The sequence below is a fragment of the Crocodylus siamensis genome, chromosome 4, assembly GCF_052110815.1.
Source record: "Crocodylus siamensis isolate JL-2025a chromosome 4, ASM5211081v1, whole genome shotgun sequence".
Lineage (NCBI taxonomy): Eukaryota > Metazoa > Chordata > Crocodylia > Crocodylidae > Crocodylus > Crocodylus siamensis.
This window is the reverse complement of record NC_143398.1, coordinates 11,001,581-11,017,262: the sequence shown is the minus strand read 5'-3', so window position 1 is coordinate 11,017,262 and position 15,682 is coordinate 11,001,581. Positions and strand designations below refer to the sequence as shown.

The following is a 15,682-nucleotide window of genomic DNA, read 5'->3' as shown; positions in this document are numbered from 1 at the left end:
TGATGGTTTATATTGGTAGGCATAGGTGTACACGTTGGGCATGTTCAAGTACATTTTTTACTTTCATTGGGGAACTTGTCCATTGACAGAAGTCAGTGCAGCGACTCATTTCTGAAGAGAGGTTAACAGTGAGCAGAGGCAAAAGGGCATCAGACTCGCATTCAGCACTTGCTCATCTGCACCCGTGACAATATATAATACGAGAAATTCAGTAATAAGCAGTTTTCTTTACGTGGATGGATCTATACTACCCAGAGGGAGGACTAGGCAGGCTTGGGGACAGAGGCTTCACTGACTCATCAGTGAAAGCCCAGGGGTGGGGCTGGCTTGGCGTTTGTGCAGACCAGATCGAGCTTTGGCCAGAGCTGAACACCACCCAGGGAGGTGGGGGAGGGGGTAAGTAGGGTGCTGCGAGGCCCCATGGGTTGCTGGCAGAATGTCACCTAATATGAATTAGGATGGGACATTGTACAGGTGTGTTCATTACGATGCTTACACCTACACCAGCGAAGTCTGCTACCAGATCATCTACAGTTGTTTGAGAGTAGGATCCTCCATTTCTGCAGCGCTCTGTGTGCCCTGACTGTCTCTTTGGTTAGGGCTATAGAGTACTTTCTACACTCCTACTGCACAAGAAGTGTAACTTCTGTACCTGGCCTGTTGGGCTGGCATTTCAAACATTTCAGATGTCCCAGATTGGTAGCCCATATGCATTTTCTCAGATAACGATTGGCAGGCATGGGCCATATCAAGCTCCAAAATTCCTGGAGGAGTTGGATTCGAATCCCAGGATTGGTATCTGTCCACGTGGTTTGGCTTTCCATCACATCCACAGTGTGAATGAGCCCATTTTCTCATTCTGTTTCAGTCATGGCTAAAACTTCGCATGAACAGACCATCTTGAGTGATTTCATCTCAAAATAGCGTATACCAAATGCAAATAGTTAACTTCATAGATTTTTACCATTTAATAACAGACATTGGCAGGCTGAGTTATTCAATTGGCCTGCCTTGTTAGCAGGTGCCAGGACATACTAACTCAAGGTGGCAGGTGTAGCTTTTTTATTATCACCTTAGAGAAGAAGTGAAATTGGTTCTGTAAGGTGTGAATCTGAGAACTCCAAAGGGATGAACTCTGGAAACAGCCAAGTTTAAAGGTAGGATTTTAGGTTGAGTTATCTTAATGGAAACTAACACTGGGAAGGTGGCTAGTTTTGATACTACAGTGCCGTACTGAATACTATTTGGATCCATCTCCTCACTGTCATTCAATGAAAATCACGGGCTGTTCTATAAAATCACCCACATCGGAGGAAGAAATTGTTAGGATTTTCAGTGTTATGTGGATGCAAATGAGTTGCACCCTCATCAAAGAGTAGCCAACTGCAGAATGTCTTCATAATAGAAAACTCTCTCCAGTGATGTTTCAGAGGTAGGATACCACTAAACACGGTGGATCTAACTCTCTCCTCACTTCTATCTATGTAAATCCATTGACTTACATAAGAAAGAAGGGGATAAAACATGCAGATGACTGTTTGTCATCAGAGTGAAAAGGAATACATCGTTGGTGCAAACTAAATTTTTTTATGGTGAAAAATCAGTGTTGAAATATGGTAGGCATACAAGATTCTCTGTCTTCCTGGATGTTGTTAAAAGCCTTCCAAGGGAAAGGGATTTAGGCTTTTTATTTTATACTTTAATTTTTATCCTCTCTCTCTCTGTCTCTCTCTCATCTTTATGCCTTTTTCCAACGTAGTCCCTTATGGTTACAGTTCCTAGATGAGACCACTCTGCCATACCTCCATTCTTTTCTTTCCAAGTCCAATTTAAAAATGTACTTCTTCCTTGGATGTCTCAGCACCTTCTTCTAAAATGTGTGATTACTTTAAAAACACATGGTCTAGTAACCAACCTTGTCCTCCTTTCATTTTGCTTATCTGCTATTCCATTATAACATATTCCCTCTGAGCTTTCCACAGCAGGAACCATGGGGAAAGAATCCCAAAGAAATAAATAGAAGACAGTGAGTTTATATGGACTTTTGTAAGTGCTCAAGGTGTTGTGTTTACATTTAAAAATCACAACCATGTTTTATATGTTGGAGTGCATTAAGTTTAACTTACACTTAAAACAACAACCATCTAATTGTATTGTGTGGCCTGCTTAGAAACTGTTTTTTCTATAAAGCATTCAACAAATGCTTGCTCTGCTTCATGGACTTGGTAAATAAGTTCTGTATATATTACTGTAAACGGCTGATCTGCTCCTACTGAGAAGTATCCAGTGTAAATATTATTGGCTTATGTCCAGGACACACATGCCTAATATGGCTAAACAAAAAAAGCCTTGAAATGAGAATATGGAGGTCAAAGGACATGAACTGTTTCAAATACTGCCTGCCCTCCAGAAGAAGTGGGGAGAAAGACTGTCAAGTGTGGGAGGCAGATGTAGACTAATAGAAGAGCCTTTAGCAACACATTGCAACCTGGTCCCTGCAAAAATGGGGAGCCCCAAGCCTACACCTCCTCTACTGAGGGACTTGAGGGGAATGCCATGCCTAGAGAAGATATGGGTCACTTACTTAAAATCCCTTTCTTAGAGTGCTGTGTATCTTTTGGCAGACAGGTCTGATTTTGTTCTGAAGAAGCTACAGACTATTTTATTTTTATATATATATATATATTTTTTTTTACATATAAACACTCCAGAATGAGAGTAAGTAGCAGTAAGAAACTGCAGCAGCTAAGGACCCCAGAATGCTCACTGTGCTACTCCCTGGGCATGTCTACATGTGCATTAACACACTTTAGTTAAAGCACATTAAATTGTGCATTAAATGTGCACATAGCACATTATATCTAGTACTTCCAGGCCATATACATGAGTAAGCATGTTGCTCCAACTTGCTGGAGTTCCAGCACTTCAGAACACATTCGATTAATCGAGTTTGCTGGAGTGTGGAAATTACTGCACTCCAGTAGCCTTTTGCCTCTTGTGTATCAGTGTCCCTGTGCTTCAAAATGGTGGCAGGGGTGTTTATCTAAAGCTTGTTTCCAGACACTTTAATTAGAGTGGATCTCAGAGTCACTCTGATTAAAGCACCTGCCAGCCCTCCTAGAGCATGTGTATAAATGCCCTCCATTGTGAGGTACTAGGAAAATATGCATTAGCCTGTCTTAATGCACATTAACTACCTAGCACGGTTTCTTAAGTGACGCTTTAATGTGAATTAAAATAGGCAAATGTGCATTAAAGCCCAAATGCAGATGTGCCCCTTGTAGAAAAGGTGCAACATTACTTTCACTTTACCTGGCAGAGGCTTACTATGCAGAAACTGCTATTTTTGTATTCCCTAGCTTATAATATGCTTCCCAGTTTCCAGCAGCTGATTTTTGCAAAAATAAGTTGTATATTACATGTGAAAAATTATGATATTTACTGTCCAGAAGCTCCTAAAGGGAAACTCTGGCAGGTGAATAAACACTGTATTTTTACAACACATCAGTTAGTAACCATAGTAGTGTAAGAGCTGGTCAGAATGACTGGAAACACTCCAAAGAGAAGGAGTAAGTCCGCACTTGCCATTGTGGGCACATTCCTGGAAGAGTCTTGGGAGAAACAGCCTATCCAGTGATTGTAACAACCATATCAATAAGTCTGTAGTTTTTAAACCCAGAGCGAGCTGCTATGATAAGTTTTTTGTCTGCCTTCCTATATCATATAGGCCAAGAACTTTGCACAGTAATTTTTTCATTAAACAATTTCTGTTTCAGCTACAGTACCTTTTAGAAAGAGAGCCAGTCTTAAGCAGTGTAGAAGCTGCAACATTTCTGCATAAGTCATCCACCAAGAATAATAAATATTGAAAAATACACCAGAATTTGTCTAGCATTGGCTTTCAATCACTGGGTTTTGTTACAAGTTTTTTTTTGCTAGATTAAAAGCTGTCTTTTATTGGAGCTTTTTCCTTGGGTAACTATCAGTAGACCACAATGGGTATGCCTACATGTGCAATTAATGTGACTGAATAAACTCTGATGAAATTTGAGCCGGAGTAAACTAATCCCAACATCACGTGTACACATGCACTTAATTGTGTAATATAATCCACTATCAGATAGTACCTGTGTCTGATAAGACTATCTAACAGTGCTGTAAATTAGTCTATGCCAGCCCAGTTGCCATGTACATGTAAACGGTGATGCTTTCTTGTGCAGTAAATTAGTCTACTGCACAGTAAAGCGCATGTGTAGATGTGCCCAATCAGTTGAATGCTAAGTCTTTCGATACAGTAAGACAATCTCAAGCTATTTAATTAAATTAGAATGTGTACAAGGCCACATACTGGTTACCTACTATATAAAGTAAAACACAGAGTAAAGATACACCAATGGAAAAGCTGACAGTATACGGACACTGAGCAAAGCAAAGCAGTTAGTGGGTACAGTCTTTTCAAGAAAACGAGACCAAATACTTCTTCCCTTTTCTTGTGAATTCTTATCCAAATTATGATTTAATTTTATGCTAGGAAGTAAAGTGCTCCTTGATGTATATTTTATTTCTGAGAACTAAAGTTACAAGCCCAAATTGTGTAATAATGAAAATCATTGGGACAGCTTGGAGAACTTCTTACCCAGCAGGTCTTTTAAAGTTTGAGTTCTAAAATAAACTCTGAAGAAAGAAAGGTAAAAATGTGCTCCACTGAATCACAACTTCGGCATGTGGGAATACTTTTGGAGCATCAGTTTCTGATGAGAAGAGAACATTTTGGCAATACAAATACAAGCGGAACCAAAATAGTCATGTAATAAAAGATGCCCAAGAATTGCTCATCCTTCGATAGGTATTTAACTGAAAAGGGCAGTTGTAATCAGAAGATGCCACCATCCTGATACTATTAGTCTTTTTTCTTTCTTTCCTTCTTTTTTTTTTTTGACTGCTGTAGGTCTGAGCAAATTCATGGAACAATACTGAATGCAGAGACCTTCTCTCTTAGATTCCCCTAGGCATATACTCCTAATAAGGGAAAGTTGAATAGAAAATTTTAATTGGGGATTTATGATTTCTGTCACTACAATTAACCCAGAAAGAGAGTCCACAAGAAATTGAGACTATATTGGAGCCAAGTTAGAGTACTGGTTAGGCATTCTCAACCAGTTAATGCTGAACAGAGACTTTATTGTAGACCCGATCCAAAAATCCCTGAAGGCAACAGACATTTTCCACAGACTTGTGTGAGCTTTGGCTCAGACTCTAGGTGAAGGGGTGTTGTCATGCAAAAAGCAAGAAAATACAAACATAGGGATTCACTTTGCATCCAGTATATATGGAAGAGACAAGTGTAAAACTGTAGGAGGCAGTAAATAGCATTAAATAATTTGCCAGCTGAATACTGGCATTCACAAACAATCTTAACACTTCCCAGAAAAACATTGTGTGGACTTGTCGTGTTTGGACATTCATAAAAAGGCACATAATGAACTGAATGGCATGACCTGATGCAAAGAAAACACTCAGTTTTTGGAAGCATCAAGGTGATGACAGGCTAGCGAAAGAGGGTGAATGAACAAACTTGAACGACGTATTCTTGCTTTGGTATGTGCATAAATACAATCTACACTTCTGATTACGATTACTCCCAAGACTTCTCCAGCAATCTGGGCTGGGAAGTAATGTTAAGTTGAATGCTGTTAAGTTGTTAACTGAGAAAACTGAATGAAGAAATTGAGAGAGAGTGAACTCCTACACATGCACATGTCGTCAACTTGATAAAATGATAAACGTTTAGGTTTGAACATAATTGGTCGCACATGTCTATATCTCCTCCACAGTAGGCAGTGCAGTTCATCCAAGGAAATAAGGCAGCGGAGGACCATCATGAAAGTGGTGGAAGACAGACTAACAGGGATCATTGGTCTTATTCTGTCAAATCTTACCTTTGAGTTAAACTCTTGCTTACTCTTAAGATACATTATAGGCTTGGATTTCAATTTCATAGTGTTTGGTTTTCCTTTTATACAGCAAGTTGCCTTTTCATTTAAGTTTTCCATAGCTTTTTGATCATTGAATACCTTTGGTACTATTGGGATTAGCTTGCCTGATGACATCAAAGATTACTCATAAAATTATGATACAACTCCTTTGAGGTATGTGTAGAAATTCTGTAGCTACATAGAAAATGTTTACCTTTTTCTTCTTCTTCTTTACCTGCTTTAAGCAAACCCAGAGTATTTTATGGAAGTTTCAAGAGAATTCAGGGGATTTTGAGATACAGCCAGATTGTCTTTAAAAAAATCCAGAATTACTGTACTATACTGTTTCTTTTGTCTTTGGCTCAAGGTGGATGTGTCTGATGCTGAACATTTATTTTTGGTGAAAAATTACTTTTGAAGGATGATAGAATATATTACTTCCATGTATTTGTGCAAAAACATGCAGTCCATTTTCCCTATCTGCATCTGGGCATGTTACATTATTCAGCAACAAAACAGATTAACAACCTTCCCCGGTCCCACATAGGACCCAAACAACTGGAACATTAAATCAAATCAGGACATAATGATACTATCTAGTAGGGATGGCACTAAGCATGCAGTCCTGAGATCTAGTACTAAGCTCTCCAACTAACCTGAAATAAGCACTTCAGGGCAGGGACTATTGTTTGCACAAAGCTTATCGTAATGAGCCCCTTTTCTCAGCTGGAGTCTCAAGCCACTACTTTAATAAAAGTTTAATATTAGGAACAAGAGCCAGAAATTGGTCAGTCAAGAAAATGCTTGGTCAAAGGTTGCATGTTGCACTGCTCTCAGAAGGTTAGCATACTTGTGGAGATAACAATTTCCTGCCTGTACGGGGGGAGCGGAGGATTTATATTATCCTGGCAAGTTGAGGAAACTTGTCAGGTAGCAAATACATTCGTGGCAAGTAAGCTGGGCTATAACCATCTCGCCTATTTAAAAATCTGGCCGTGCTGCTGCATGCTTACAAATGTCAACCTGAAAATGATGGAAAGCTCACTAATCTCATTTAACTCAATTGTTTCCCCATTCTAATCAAATATTTTCATAGTGTGAAACAAGATCATCATAGGCTGACCTATCACTCAGGCAGCGGTATTGTGGCAGAGCCAAGAAATATGGCCCTTCATAGCTAACGTAATGCTCGAGAATGAATTGGCTTTATTACCTGTTATTTTTCTGTTAATTGTTTTGCGTATAGAAAAATAAAAGCTGCTACCTTGAAGCATAAAAAATGACAATGCGCAGTCATAGCAGAGTAAAGTGTTGGGGCTATGAAAATTATGTAAATGATGCATTCCAGTAAGAGAACTTTCAAACCCTTAGGGTCTTTAAAGAGCATTAACTCAAGAAATTAGATACAAAATTTAACTTTTTTCATGGTAATAATGATTTCATAAGGAAAAACTCGTTAGTAAAGGTGACAAATATGATATTCTATTGAACATTTAAATTCAGAAATCTTTGCGTGTGCCCCTGGGATATATTTACACAGCCAATGACTCTCTGATGTTATTAAGTAATTTATTTGAGAAAGTCTCCATTCAGGAGTTTACATAAGAACAATATCAGGTTTACAAAGGCTTGTGTTGTCAGTATAGCAAATAACTAATTTACAATGACTTTTGCTTAAGATTTTCATTAGGCTGTTCAATATTGTTTGATAATTTAATGTCAGTTTCATGAGATCATAGCTCCCCTTTTATGAGCAGAGAAAATTAGAGTGAAAAATAAATTATGCTACCTTGGACATTAAGTAAACTTCAGAGGTAGATATGAGAAAGGAGAAAAATTAACCTGATTTTCTCTCTGAACTGAAGACCAGTTTAGCCAGAAAAAAAATCACTAGTTGAAACATTGCATTAAGCCTCTGAAATTGTGAGACTGAGTTTTATTGGGGTGCACAGCCTGATGTGCCCAGGAGTAGGCTCATATATTAAGTATACTTATGGCAACCTAAGGCGTTCTGTACCACTGACTGATCCTAGGTGGGTTGGTTATATGCAGCATAAATTTATCAGTGTGTAAGCCAAGAGGAAAGATCCTGATAGAATCAGTAGAGGGACCATCAATTGAACTGTCCTGGAAAGTTAGAAAAAAAAAAAGAAAACCTGACTGCTAGAGAATTTTCCTTTACTTGTGCTTATGTTATGGTCTGAGCCTTTTGTAGCGCCATTAAAACAACAAAGGAAAACAGTCCTTATCCAAAAGGCTGTTTTAATTCTCCTTCATATGGGAACTAGAGCTGCAACATACTGAAGTAGAGCTGCAAGCGTACCAACCAGAACATTTTCCCTCTGTTGCAAAATGCCGATTCATCTCACTGAAAATATTTCACAGGGCTGTGCAATTTTGATGCAACTTCCAACAGAGGCAGGTTTTACAATTGTCTTCATGCCCATCCAGTTGGTAGCTTTGGAATCAAGAATACAGGGCTTCCCTAACTCATGGGCAACTACTTCTCTATTTCTAGATGGAGCACATCTTGAGATTGATATGCAGAATCTTTATACGGTTCTGTGAAAAAGGCTCTGATTTATGCTATCTTTTACCTGCACTAAATTCACTATATCAGAGGTTCCCAACCACCAGGCCATGGGTTGGCTGCCAGGTCATGGCAAAAGCCCATTGCTTGGACCCCCGTCTGTCCACCAGGGTGAGCGGCTTCTGGGGCCACAGCTGAGCTTCCAGGGTTGAAGCTGGGTGGAGGGGAAACCCTGGGAGGGAGGCAGCTGGCTCCACGTCCCCTGTCCCACTCCTGCTGGACCGCGGTGAATAAAAGGTTGGGAACCACTGCACTACATCGCCAACCTACAACAGCAACTGTTACAAGGGAGTAATAAGTGAACACTCATCTCTGCTGCCCCATCTATGTTTTGTATTCATTATGGATAGACAAACCAGCCTGAAGATGTGAAAAAAATAACTGAATGCTGTGCAATCATTGCCCACCCAGGACCAAAGAATCAGAACAAATATTGGATATACTGCCAGTAGTACGGCAAAAGCCAACTCACATAGTGCTCACTTCCAGGTTCCTCAACCAGGGTGGAGATGCCATCTTTACTTGAAGTCTTGGGTCTAGTGGTTAAGGCAATAGATACAGATACTAAACAGCTGTATAACCCTGGATGACTCCGTCTCTCTCTGTACCCCAGGCCTTTTATGAAGTATCTTAGGAAGTTGATGCTGCAGAGAAAAGGGCTCCGAGAGGGTCCTGTGGTCAGAACTATAGACATTGAATATAATCTTGGTGGGATCATCCCATTCAGACTAGAGGGAAGCCAGAGGAAAACAAGTTGCAGAAACTGAGGAAAAAAGGGAGGGAGGTTTCAGCTACTGAAACACAAAAATGGAAGACAAATTGGAGGGATTTAGACATGGAATGATTGAGTAGAATAAGGGAGGAAGGAGTCATAAAACCTCCAGTTCTGTACAAACAGGATAACAGTGGTTTTGTCTTTATGAGAAAATGGAAAGAGGGGCAAGCACTCTTTTATGCTGTCAGAATTTATAATTTAGAATGAAATTGGCAATCAGCAAAGATATCAAAAGACTTCTTGGTTAGCTGTTGATAGTAGATATTTTTTAGGCTAAGAAATGAAAACGGGATGAGAGAAACAAATACAGCAAAATGAATAAAATGAGTTGGTATTTTGTTAACTAGCCACTCATTTAGAAGAATACATTTTTTATTGTGGATGCAATATTAGTATATTTTCCAGGTGAAAATGACATGGAAAAAATGAACTGGGAGTTTCATTACACTGGAAACACAGAGGAAAAGACTCCTATGTTCTGTGATAGGACAAGAAGAATTCAGGTAGAATTATATCACAATGGGCAAGTTCTCAGCATCCAAATTAAAAGAAAAAAATGTAGGATTTGAAAAATTGCTTTGAAGAAGATGTGTCTACAATATGCCCCCTTAACAGCAACAGCTTGACTCTCATCTATAATGACAGCCCTTTAAAATAACTAGTTTGGTTGCCAAAACCAAGCACAGCTTTAAGGGCCAAAGGTAACACAGGGTTCATTTCTTTCTCCCCCAGGACCAATGTTTGATCAAGTGTATTGGTACTGACAGCATTAGTTACCATTCCAGCATCTTGCAAATTATCAGACCTTACAATCCCATGTAAAAGAAAACCTGCTTAGCTCCTTGCCTACCTCAATTCTGTGAGATTATAAACAGCTGCTATTCTTTCAACCACAGAGATTCAGAAATTGACTTCCGTGGGAGCCACTAAGTACTCGGGACTTCCAGAAGAGAGGCCATTTAAGAGTGATACTGTAAGCTAACTTTTTCATAGATTGTAATTAATAGATTCACAGATTATAAGGCTGGAAGGGACCTTGGAAGATCATTGGATCCAGCTCCAACTTGACAGCTTCTTAGTCCTGGGATCTTCTGGGATCTGGATAAGGCTCCCGTTCTACCTCAGAGCAGCCAGGGGAGCTATATGGTCTACAAGTATTCCATGGGGGGCTCCCCAATACCGTGTCCTGTGGATGCTGAAGTTTCACCCCCACTAAATTCACGGTGCCTTTTTGGGTGAAGCCAAGCCCAGTAGGAACCAGGCACTCATACACAAGCACGGAGGCTGCTCCGATGTGCTGGAACTCCACTTCAATTAATTGAGTCTGCTGGAGTGCGGCAATTGGTGCGCTCCAGCTGCCTTCTGCATCTTGTGTATCAGCGTCCCTGAGCTTAAAAATGGCAGCGGGGGTGCTTGAACCAAAGCTTCAACAAGCTTTAGATCAAGTGCTCCTGCCACCATTTTTAAGCACGGGGATGATGATACAGGAGATGTGGCGGTGCTTTACTTGCAGCAGCTTTTGGAGCTGCTCTAAGCAAATTGCCAACCCCCCCCCCCCCTTGGAGCAGATGTAAAAGTGCCCAGGGGTTTTATGCAACTCCGGCCATTTTACCTGTTGTAAAGGGCTGAGAAAATAGGAGGGAAGGTTCCCATGTAGGAACCTAACTTTAGCTTCTCTTTTGGAAAGCCATCAAATAAAACCATCGAGCATAACCTATCCTGGCAGTGAGGCTCTCAGACTTTCAGGATGAATTCTCTTCAGCTCTTACTTGTCACTGATTGAATGGCAAGTCTCTGATTATACTTTCTGGCATCTAGATTAATCTAGGAGCTTTGTTGCAAAGAAGAATCATATTGCCTACAACTTCCAGGCAACATAACATAAAAGGAGAACTAGCTTATCTGCTTCTCAAAGGCGCACAAAATGGAGAGGAAACAGGAATGGGTTAAAAAAACAAACCAAAACAACATCCTTCCCCCCCCCCCAAAAAGACAAAAAACAACCAACCAACCAACAACTCCCCCAAGAGACCTGAAGAAGAACAGACTACAGTCAAAAGCTTGTAAGTGTATCACAACCATGCAGGTGGTCCAATAAAAACTATCACTGACAAAAAACCTTTGCTTCTCTCACATTTTCTGGACCATCACGTCTACAACGCGACTCAAATACTTCCCCAGTATTGTACAAATCAGAGGACTGAGGAAGAGGTTCTGCAATTCTGGGGATGGCAGTGGGAGAGATCCATCAGATCTCTCAATGTGCACACATCTATGAAAGCTTGAAAATCATGGCTTGTACTGGATACTGGAAAGTATTAATTGCCAGTTGCATATCCACATACAAGGCCTCCTCTTCAAGTTTTCTTATTAATCTTTGGGGGCGGGGGGTCGGTTTTGTTTATGGCAATGCCTAGGCATCAACTTAGCTTGCTCCTTGTACAAATAGCACAAGGCAGCTCTGCTCCAAACAGCTTACAATACATGGAAGAGATGAAAAGTAGGTGAGAAAATGTTTGCAACACATGATGATGGCAAACATCCCATTTGGTTTCATTGCATTAGTTTTAGAGAGTTGGAAGTGATGAAAGTTTGGAGGCAGGACAGTGGGAAGGCAAAAATGGACAGAGGTGGATATGTGGGCAGGTGTTGAATGAAGCTGAGATGAAGAGATGTTGAAGGGGAGGGTGAGCAGAGGATGGAGCACAAGGAATATGATGTTTTGTTAAAACTGTAGAAAATACCGCAAGGGTGCAGGTGGTTCTTGCATCTACTTAAGCTGCTCTGCAAATACTCCTACTATCTCTGGCTGGCTCCCTTGGTGCTTTTTCTTTCCTAAAAGCCACGTAACAGGACACTGGCATGTTGTGGGTTTTTAGCGATGCCCATAGCAAAAGGGGTCCTCTGCTGCCTAGTACTTGTTCTGGAGGTGCTGGGAAGATCGATTCATCCCTAATCTCCCCAAGATTGGAGTAGTACCTGCTTAAGCTGCATCTGCAGATACTCTTGTCTGCTTCCAAGAGCAGTAACTGGCAGTACTTAACTGAGTCTTTCACAAAAGTAAATTTGCTGTTTGAGATAATATAATGATACAATACACCGTTAGAGGACGATGTAAAACTCTGACCTCTTAATAGTTGTAAATAGTATTTGTCTACTGTTTGAAAGCAGAAAATCTTCAAAATTACTTAAGGAGAGTTATTTACAATTTTCTAAGGGAGGATAAAGAAAGCTTGAACAAATGGAAATCCATTACAACAGACAATGGTAATGGGTGACATGTAAAATTCCTCCTTGCTCCAAACACAATGGAGAATATCAGATGCTGAACACAAAAAAAGAAATTTAAGCATGTCAGCTGGGTTAGCTGACTCAACTGCTAATTGTTTAACTGCTGGCTCTAAGAATAAGCAATGGTAGTTAGTGTCATGCCATAGTAACGTGCCCATAACAAGACGATACATCTTCATTTAATTGCATTCAACTGACCTTGTGCACTTTAAGCACCAGTACTCATACTGTGCCCTATTTACCCAGTGATTGAGTCACCGTGCAGGGCCTTGCATTGACTCCATTAGGATGAGAACCAAATTATATGGCTCAGGCATACTCTTAGGGTTCCCCCCCACTACACATTGGTATACAAAGCTCTGTTTCCATAAGTACATCCGAAAACAGCATCAGGTAGTTTCTTTGCTGACAAGTCTGCCATTCTTCTGCATTCTGTACCCAAAAAGCATGCACCTCTGTCATTAAACTCCTCTCTGACAGACACAGGCAGAGAGCTATATCCAGGCCCCCACACTTGCAACCAGGGAAACTCCTCAAGTTCTCAGACAGGTGATTGTTCTCCAAGGTAGCTTTTGGAGCAGCCTCACTGATAAGGAGTGTTAAACCTGAGAGCAGAAACAAGCCCTACTGCTCTCAGGTTAGCCAACTGCAAGGTCCAGCTCAGTCTCATCCATCATTTCACTTATTTGAGTGACAAAAATCGCTAAGTAGTCTCCCACATTTTACTACATATATCACTAGCCATAAGGTTGGGAGAGGAGCTCTCTCCTCTTCCCACTTTACCTTACTAATAGTATATAGACTGAGAGGACCTTACTGAAAGAAGGGCATTTTGAACCACAATTTCCCCTCCTCGTTGTGCTTCTATCCCAGCTATCTTGCTTTACTGGTGCACTTTTGAATTTACCAGAACAGAGGAAAAGCCAGTCATCTTGAACCTATACGCCTGAGCAAATAGCATATAAATATATGTATTTACCAAAAAATAAAACAAACTAGGAAAAATTTTGAGTGGTACGGAAAAAAAGAATACATCACCAACAATGTTATTCAATCAGCTACTGGATACTCCTTTAAGAAGCGGCTCAAAACAATGGGCCTTGAAAGAAGTCTTGAGTTCCTCCTTGCCTTTGCTACTATTAATGACTAATAAATTAAAGTCACAATCCTGAAATCAAATCTGCCCTGGCTGAGCTCCAGCAATCAGCAGAGCTCCAGATAGGCTAATGGGTCTATCCTTGCAGATGCAACTGCCAGACGGGGGCCTTAGGTCATGTTTTGATCATTGCTGTCCAAAACATCACGTGCTCGAATGTCCATGTTTTTAAAAGCAAACATCCATGTTAATTCCTGCACACACTGTTTTCTTGTGTTTTTATATAGGGGAAGAAAGAAAAACTAAAGCAACAGGTCAGCTGAGTGAGTTATGGAGCTTGCATAACTGGTTAAAAATATACACGAGCAAGCAGTAAGAGGTGTAAAGGAGGAAGTCAAGGAAAAAAATGCAGCTGCCATCCACTCACATATTTTTTTGTTGTTGAACAAAATGGCAAGGAGGATTTCTATAGCATATTTTGAAAAAAACAAAAGACAGATTTCTATGGTAAATTAAAGGGGGCTTTCCTTTTTTTTTTTTTTTTAACCAAAATTTCATGGCATTTGCTTTTCACCCCTGTGTTCTGACCATGGCATTTCACAGCTCACAGTGATGAACAGATGAATAATTGACAATATTGATAAGCTTTATCAAGGGATTAGCAGTGAACCCAAGAGTCTATTACGTTCAATGCCCGAAGTCAGCTGGGCTTGAGCAAATACCTGCTTAACCTTAGACACAAGAATGGTCACACTGACTTCAGCGGCATTGATTGCATGCCTAAATTAAGCAAATGCTTTACAACTTTGCTGAATAAGGGGCTTGGTTGGATTCTTACTCTGTGAACAATATGCCACGTAATTGGTTTCCTATGAATTCCTAATAACACGCTTTATTGTTGATGTTGGCCCCCATAGTGAAGGTCCAACTAAAAGCCTAGCTCAATATAGGACAATGACAAAGAATAGCGGGCACAAGTAAATGGCAGGAAATTAAATATGAGCTATAAATAGCAGTTAAACAAGATGACTGTCATTTAATATATCTTAATATCAAGTACCTCCAATATTCACCATATATAATCAGTCTCATTTGTCATCTAACAAGGTATATTTTGCTAATAATACAGTTTGTTGCTTGATTCTGTTTGTCCTTTCAAAATTAGCTTGTCTAATCAGAAATCACTCCTGCTTGTAGTTCATTACACATAAACGGGAAGAATGCTTGTTTACTGAGAAAGTAATTGGATTATAATATTGAAAAGAAAGACATACGAACCATAATGATTTTCTTTAAAGAAATACATGCAAGCATGAAAATCAACAAAACCAAAACAAATTAAAAACCCTAATGAATGAATATGCTATAAATAGAACATGATACTGGAAGGAATCATTTATCATTGTAGCTTACCTAGATCTTGATATTCAGGTGCAAAGAGCTGACTATCTAAGGAAAGGAGAAAAAAGAATGTATTTACTAAACGATGATCAAGTAATCTATTGATATTGCTGTAATTTATCTTCTCGGCTCTGAACCCTTGTAAATGTTAATAAGGCTCTGCTAGAAACAATAACTATATATTCTAACTACTGCGTTAAAAACATGGTATGAGGTGTTTATTTAAATTATTCCTTAACTATCTTGATAAAGTTAACATAATCACAAGAAAGCTACATCAGATTTTCACAGTTTGGGGCATATTTGTGCATATTGGGATTAAGGAAAAGTTTCTAAACCCAAAAAACTTTGCTTTGAAAGAGGTGTTATTTTTTCCCTGCTTCCCAATAACAAAATATACATCACCCTGCTGCCTTTCCTTGCATTGACCTGAATACATTGCTGCTAAGTTAATCTTATTTTTATTAAAAATATGACTACTAAAATTTGGAGAAAAAGAAGTAAACATGAAAAAGTAGTAACAAAATATAAAAGTGCCACCCCCCTCACCAAGA

The 15,682-nt window shown here is 39.7% G+C and overlaps 1 protein-coding gene across 1 annotated transcript in view; it reads right to left on the bottom strand.

Moving 5' to 3' along the window:
- The window catches only part of CELF2 (CUGBP Elav-like family member 2), a 618,606-nt gene extending 603,441 nt beyond the window's left edge, over positions 1-15,165 (bottom strand). The window contains exon 1 of the mRNA XM_090041759.1: positions 15,141-15,165. The gene's annotated coding sequence lies outside the window, so the exon portion shown is untranslated. The remainder of the gene's footprint in view (positions 1-15,140) is intronic.
- Positions 15,166-15,682: the final 517 nt, after the last annotated feature.